General features: G+C 36.8%; 1 non-coding gene across 1 annotated transcript; it reads right to left on the bottom strand.

Moving 5' to 3' along the window:
* Nucleotides 1-2,576: 2,576 nt before the first annotated feature.
* LOC130978303 (small nucleolar RNA R71) lies at nucleotides 2,577-2,684 on the bottom strand. Its single transcript, XR_009085954.1, has one exon. It is a non-coding gene; the product is annotated as a small nucleolar RNA R71 (small nucleolar RNA).
* Nucleotides 2,685-7,697: the final 5,013 nt, after the last annotated feature.

Raw genomic sequence — 7,697 nt, 5'->3', positions numbered from 1 at the left:
AAGTAGAGATTCAGGAGGAATAAAGCATCTCTATATGCTTTTCTGAAATTCCCACCAATGAATTACATAAGTATCTCTATCTTATTTCATGTCTTATTCATCTTTTAATTATCAAAATCCCATAACAATTTAAATCCGCCTGACTGAGATTTATAAGATGACCATAGCTTGCTTCAAGCCGGCAATCTCCGTGGGATTAACCCTTACTCACGTAAGGTATTACTTGGACGACCCAGTGCACTTGCTGGTCAGCTACACGAAGTTGTAAGGGAAGTGTGAACTCATGATTTCGTGTACCAAGTTTTTGTTGCCGTTGCCGGGGATTGTTCGAGTTTGGACAGCTGACGGTTCATCTTGTTGCTTAGATTAGGTATTTTTCTTTTTATTTTGTTCTTTAGAATTTTTAAGAGCAATATCTAGAGTTTCAGATGATGTTTTTATCATCACAGGAGCTAGTTGATTCCCATCAATTTGGCTGTTATATGTAATGTCTTGCTGAAGCTTGGCTGGCCATGTCTAATCTTTTTAGACTGAAGCTTTAGACTAACATTGCATGATTCCTGGAATTCTTATTAACAATTTTGAGTTTCTTATTTTCTTTTTCAAAAATAATTTTCGAAAAATAATACAAAAAAATTTATAAAATCATAAAATGAAAAATAATTTGTGTTTCTTGTTTGAGTCTGGTGTCAATTGCATATTTCTATTTTTCTTGCATTTTTCGAAAATATATGCATTGTGTCTTCATTGATCTTCAAGTTGTTTTTGATGATTTTCTTTGTCTGATCTTTAAATTCTCTTGTTTTGTGTCTTTTGTTGTTTTTCATGTGCATTCTCAAATTGTTAGTGTCTCTAGTATGACAATTTCTAAGTTTGGTGTCTTGCATGTCTTTCTTTTCTTAAAAATTTTCAAAAATATGTTCTTGATGTTCATCTTGACATTCAAAGTGTTCTTGCATGCATTCCTTTTTTTTATCTGAGTTTTTCATGTTTAATTTCATTCTGTTATTTTTCTCTCTCATCATTAAAAATTTAAAAAAATTCAAAATGATGCCTTTTAAAAGTCAATAATACAGAGAATTGAAGATTCAGAACATACAGCAGAGGAATCACAGAGAAAAAACTGGGCGTTCAAAACGCCTTGTGAAGAAGGAATTCTGGCATTTAAATGCCAGCCAGAGTACCTGGCTGGGCGTTTCATGCCCAAGGAGGTAGCCAAGTGGGAGTTAAACGCCATAATGGATACCATTCTGGGCGTTTAACGCCCAGATAACACGAAGGAGGAAATTTTGTTTTCAATCCAAATCTTTTTCAACTTTTCAAATTTTAAAACTAATTTTTCAAAATCTTATCTTTTTAATATCCCCTCAAATCAATCATATCTTTTTCAAAATCAAATCTTTTTTATTCTTCTTTTAATATTTTCAAAAATCTTTGCTAATAATTAATGTTGTAATTCAAAAATTTCAAGTTTGTTACTTTCTTGTTAAGAAAGGTTCAATATTCGAATTTTAGAATCATATCTTTTAATTTCTTGTTAGTCAAGTCATCAATTTTAAAAATCAAATCTTTTTTTAAAATTGTTTTTCAATCATATCTTTTCAAACATAACTTTTCAATCAAATCTTTTTCAAATCATATCTTTTTCAAATTTTGATTTCAAAAATCTTTTCTAACTTCTTATCTTTTCAAAAATTGATTTTCAAATCTTTTCACTCTTTCTCATCTTTTTCAAAACCACCTAACCACTTTTCCACTCCCAATTTTCGAAAATTATTAACCACTTTTTCAAAAATCTTTTTAATTAACTAATTATTTTAATTTTAATATTCGAATTTCTTCTCTCTCCCATCTCTTTCTATTTAATCACTAACACTTATCCTCCTTTGATAATTTGGACTTCCTCCCTCTCTATAAGTTCAAATTCATCTCTCTACCTCACCCTTCTATTCTTCTTTTCCTCTGACACATCAAGGAATCTCTATACTGTGACATAGAGAATTCCTTAATTTCTTTGTTTTCTTCTCTTTCATATGAGTATGAACAAAGATAAAGGCATTCTTGTTGAAGCTGATCCTGAACCTGAAAGGACTCTGAAGAGGAAGTTAAGAGAAGCTAAAGCACAACTCTTTGGAGAGGACCTAACAGAAATTTTCGAAAAAGAAGAAGACATGGCAGCCGAAAATAACAACAATGCCAACAATGCAAGGAAGGTGCTTGGTGACTTTACTGCACCTACTCCTGACTTCTATAGGAGAAGCATCTCTATTCCTGCCATTGGAGCAAACAACTTTGAGCTTAAGCCTCAATTAGTTTCTCTGATGCAACAGAATTGCAAGTTTCATGGACTTCTAATGGAAGATCCTCATCAGTTTTTGGCTAAATTTTTGCAAATCTGTGACACTGTTAAGACCAATGGAGTTGATCTCGAGGTCTATAGACTTATGCTTTTCCCTTTTGCTGTAAGAGACAGAGATAGTATATGGTTAAACTCACAACCTAGAGACAGCCTGAACTTTTGGGAAAAGCTGGTCAATGCCCTTTTAGCTAAACTCTTTCCACCTCAAAAGATGAGTAAGCTTAGAGTGGAAGTTTAAACCTTCAAATAGAAGGAAGTTGAATCCCTCTATGAAGCTTGGGAAAGATACAAGCAATTGATCAGAAGGTGTCCCTCTGACATGCTTTCAGAATGGAGCATCATAGGTATCTTCTATGATGGTCTATCTGAGTTATCCAAGATGTCATTGGACCATTCTGCGGGCGGATCTATTCATCTGAAGAAAATGCCAGCAGAAGCCTAGGAACTCATTGAAATGGTTGCAAATAACCAGTTCATGTACACTTCTGAAAGAAATCCTGTGAGCAATAGGACAACTCAGAAGAAAAAAGTTCTTGAGATTGACACTCTGAATGCCATATTGGCTCAGAACAAAATATTGACTTAGCAAGTAATATAATTTCTCATAATCTGACTGGATTGCAAGCTGCATCTGGCAGTGCTAAAGAAGCCTCCTCTGAAGGAGAAGCTTATGACCCTGAAAATCCTGCAATTGAAGAGGTGTATTACATGGGAGAACCCTATGAAAACACCTACAACTCTTCATGGAGGAATCACCCAAATTTCTCATGGAAGGATCAACAGAAGCCTCAACAAGGCTTCAATAACAATAATGGTGGGAGAAACAGGTTTAGCAATAGCAAACCTTTCGCATCATCTTCTCAGTAACAGCCGGAGAATTATGAGCAGAGCCTCTCTAGCTTAGCAAATATAGTCTCTGATCTATCTAAGACCACACTAAGTTTCATGAATGAAACAAGATCCTCCATTAGAAATTTGGAGGCACAAGTGGGTCAGCTGAGTAAGAAGGTTACTGAAACTCCTCCTAGCACTCTCCCAAGAAATACAGAAGAAAATCCCAAGAGAGAGTGCAAGGCCATAACCATGACCAACATGGCCGAACCTGGAGAGAGTAAGGAGGACGTCATTCCCAGTGAGAAAAACCTCACGGGACATTCACTGACCACTAGGGAGTTCCCTTACGAGGAACCAAAGGAATATGAGGATCATCTAGAGACCATAGAGATTCCACTGAACTTCCTATTACCATTCATGAGCTCTGAAGAATATTCTTCTTCTAAAGAAGATGAAATTACTACTAAAGAGCAAGTTGCTCAATATCTAGGAGCAATCATGAAGCTGAATGCCAAGTTATTTGGTAACGAGACTTGGGAGGATGAACCTCCATTGCTCATTAATGAACTAAACACCTTGGCTCAGGTGAAGATACCTCAAAAGAAAGAGGATCCCTGAAGGTTCTTAATATCCTGTACCATAGGCACCATGACCTTTGAGAAGGCTCTGTATGACTTGGGATCAGGCATGAACCTCATGCCACTCTCTGTCATAGAGAAACTGGGAATCTTCGAGGTACAAGCTACAAGAATCTCACTAGAGATGGCAGACAAATCAAAGAAACAGGCTTATGGACCTGTATAGGATGTCTTGGTAAAGGTTGAAGGCCTTTACATCCCTGCTGACATCATAATCCTAGATACTGGGAACGGTGAGGATGAATTCATCATCCTTGGCAGACCCTTCTTAGCCACAGCAATAGCTGTGATTGATGTAGACAGAGGAGACTTAGTCCTTCAAAGTGAATGAGGACTACCTTGTGTTTAAGGCTTAAGGATCTCCTTCTGTATACATGGAGAAGAAGCATGAAAAGTTTCTCTCAATACAGAGTCAAATAGAGCCCCCACATTCAAAATCTAACTTTGGTGTTGAGAGTCCCCAACCATGCTTTGAATTTCTGTGCAGCTCCATGAGAGCTCGCTGTCAAGCTATTGACATTAAAGAAGCGCTAATTGGGAGGCAACCCAATCTTTATTTATCTATGTTAAATTTCCATTTTCCATTGTTATTCTATGTTTTCTTTAGTTTGATGATCATGTGGAGTCACAAAAACAACTACAAAAATCAAAGCAAACTCAAAAATAGCATTAAAAATAGCACACCCTGGAGAAGGAGCTTACTGGCATTTAAACGCCAGAAAAGGGCGCCAGACTGGCGTTTAACGCTAGAAAAAGACATCAAGCTGGTGTTCAACGCCAGAAAGGGAAGAAAAGCTGGCGTTAAGCGCCAGAAATGGGCAGCAACCTGGTGTTTAATGCTAGGATTAGCACTCAGAGGGCGTTTACACGCAAGAATGGTGCAGGGATGAGAAATCCTTTACAGCTCAGGATCTGTGGACCCCACAGGATCCCCACCTACCTCAACTCACTCTTTCTCTTCTTCACACATTCCAATAACACCCTTCCCCAAATACCTCTCACCAATCACCTCCATTGCTCTTTTCCAATACCCTTCATCAATCACCTCCATCCACTTTTCCCAAAACACCCCACCTACACCACCATTCAAAATTCAAAAACTTTCCCTCCCAACCCAACCCTCACACACGGACACCCATCTCTTCCACTCCTATATAAACCCCTCATCACTCCTTCATTTTCACACATCATACACACTTTTCCCCTCCTTGGCCGAACCTTTCTTCACTCTCTTTCTCCTCTATTTCTTCTTCTTCTCCTTCATTCTTTCTTCCTTTGCTCGAGGACAAGCAAACCTTTTAAGTTTGGTATGGTAAGAGTGTTGCTTTTTATTTTTCCATAACCATTTATGGCACCTAAGGCCGAAGAAACCTCTGGAAAGAGAAAAGGGAAGGCAAAAGCTTCCACCTCCGAGTCATGAGAGATGGAGAGATTCATCTCAAAGGTCCATCAAGACCACTTATATGAAGTTGTGGCCAAAAAGAAAGTGATCCCTGAGGTTCCTTTCATGCTCAAGAAGAATGAGTATCCGGAGATCCGACATGAGATTCGAAGAAGAGGTTGGGAAGTTCTCACCAATCCCATTCAACAAGTCAGAATCTTAATGGTTCAAGAGTTTTATGCTAATGCATGGATAACTAAGAAGAATGATCAAAGTGTGAACCCGAACCCAAAGAATTAGCTTACAATGGTTCGGGGGAAATACTTAGATTTTAGTTTGAAAAATGTAAGGTTGGCATTCAACTTGCCAATGATGCAAGGAGATGCACGCCCCTACACTAGAAGGGTTAACTTTGATAAAAGGTTGGACCAAGTCCTCACGGACATATACGTAGAAGGAGCTCAGTGGAAAAGAGACTCCAAAGGCAAGCCGGTTCAATTGAGAAGGCATGACCTTAAACTCGTGGCTAGAGTATGGTTGGAATTCATCCAATGCTCCATCATTCCTACTAGCAATCGATCCGAAGTGACTGTAAATTGAGCTATCATGATCCATAGCATCATAATTGGAGAGGAAGTAGAAGTTCATGAGGTCATATCTCTAGAACTCTACAAAGTGACTAACAAAGCCTCCACTTTAGCAAGGTTAGCCTTCCCTCATCTCATCTGTCACTTATGCAATTTAGCTGGAATTATTATAAAGAAAGACATCCTCATTGAAGAGGACAAGCCCATCACTAAAAAGAGGATGGAGCAAACAAGAGAGCCCACCCATGGACCTCAACAAGAACATGAAGAAGTCCCACATCAAGAAATCCCTGAGATGCCTCAAGGGATGCATTTTTCTCCACACAACTATTGGGAGCCACACAACACCTCTTTGGGAAATTTGAGTTCCAATATGGAGTAACTAAGAATGGAGCACCAAGAGCACTCCATTATTCTCCATGAAATTAGAGAGGATCAAATAGCCATGAGGGAAGAGCAACAAAGGCAAGGAAGAGACATAGAGGAGCTCAAGCGTTCCATTGGATCTTCAAGAGGAAGAACTAGCCGCCATCACTAAAGTGGACCCGTTCTTTAATTTCCTTGTTCTTATCTTTCTGTTTTTCGATTTTTATGCTTTATGTTTGTCTATGTTTGTGTCTTTACTAGATGATCATTAGTGTCTAGTGTCTATGTCTTAAAGATATGAATAATTCCATGAATCCTTCACCTTTCTTAAATGAAAAATGTTCTTAATTACATAAGAACAAAAAGTACATAAATTTCAAATTTTATCTTGAAATTAGTTTAATTATTTTGATGTGGTGACAATACTTTTTGTTTTTCTGAATGAATGCTTGAACAGTGCATATTTTTTATAGTGAAGTTTATGAATGTTAAAATTGTTGGCTCTTTAAAGAATGATGAACAAAGAGAAATGTTGTTGATAATCTGAAAAATCATTAAATTGATTCTTGAAGCAAGAAAAAGCAGTGAAAAAGAAAAAGTGGCAAAAAAAAGAGAGAAGAAAGAAAAAGCAAGCAGAAAAAGCCAAAAGCCGTTTAAACCAAAAGGCAAGGGTAAAGAGGATCCAAGGCTTTGATTTTGATTATGATTATGATTCTTGATTTGCTTGATTCTATATGTCCATTTATTTCTTGTATTTATGCATTTGTATGATTGAGGCCATTATTTCATTAGCCTACTTACCCAAATAGCCTACCTTTTACCTTTTACTCTCCATTGTTAGCCAATTTTGAGCCTATGCTTAACGAACTTATTCTCATTTTAGCACATTACAAGCCCAAGGCAGAAAATCAATGAAAATTTCTTGTTGGATCTTTGATTAGCCTAGGCTAGTGAGAGTGTTTACTATTCAAGTTGGTGAGGCTTGGGAACATTGGATGGGATAAAAAGGGGTAGTACACTTCCATATTTAGGAATTGGGAATATATTCATATATTGATTAAATGTATAAGACCTTATGCAATTGATGTCCTTGTACAAAGTATAAAAAAGGAAAAAAAAAAGAATAAGAGAAAGATAAAGTGAAAATGGAAGAAAAGGGATATAAAAAAAATGAAAAGAGAAAAAAAAATAATCAAAATAAAAGGGGACAAAATGCCCCAAGGTGAAGTTCAATAAAAAGGAATCAATACATAAGTGTTATGAACTAAAGAATAGAATGCATGAATATGTAAGAAAAAGTGAAGAATGGGTAGTTAGAATAGTTTGAATTTGTATAGGTCATTATATAGTTAGGTGGGAAACTTTATGCTAATCAAAGATTCAAATCCTAGTCCACTTAACCATAAATGATTCTACCTTGACCCTAACCCCATTACAACCTAATTGAAAGACCTCATGATGAATGTATGCATGCATTGAATAAGTGTTGATTGTTAGAAGAAAATCAAATTTTGGAAAGTATGATTAGAAGA

The sequence above is a fragment of the Arachis stenosperma genome, chromosome 4 (genome assembly GCF_014773155.1).
Source record: "Arachis stenosperma cultivar V10309 chromosome 4, arast.V10309.gnm1.PFL2, whole genome shotgun sequence".
In the NCBI taxonomy this organism is placed as follows: domain Eukaryota; kingdom Viridiplantae; phylum Streptophyta; class Magnoliopsida; order Fabales; family Fabaceae; genus Arachis; species Arachis stenosperma.
The sequence above is the reverse complement of the archived record's forward strand: the minus strand, read 5'-3'. Positions and strand labels throughout refer to the sequence as shown.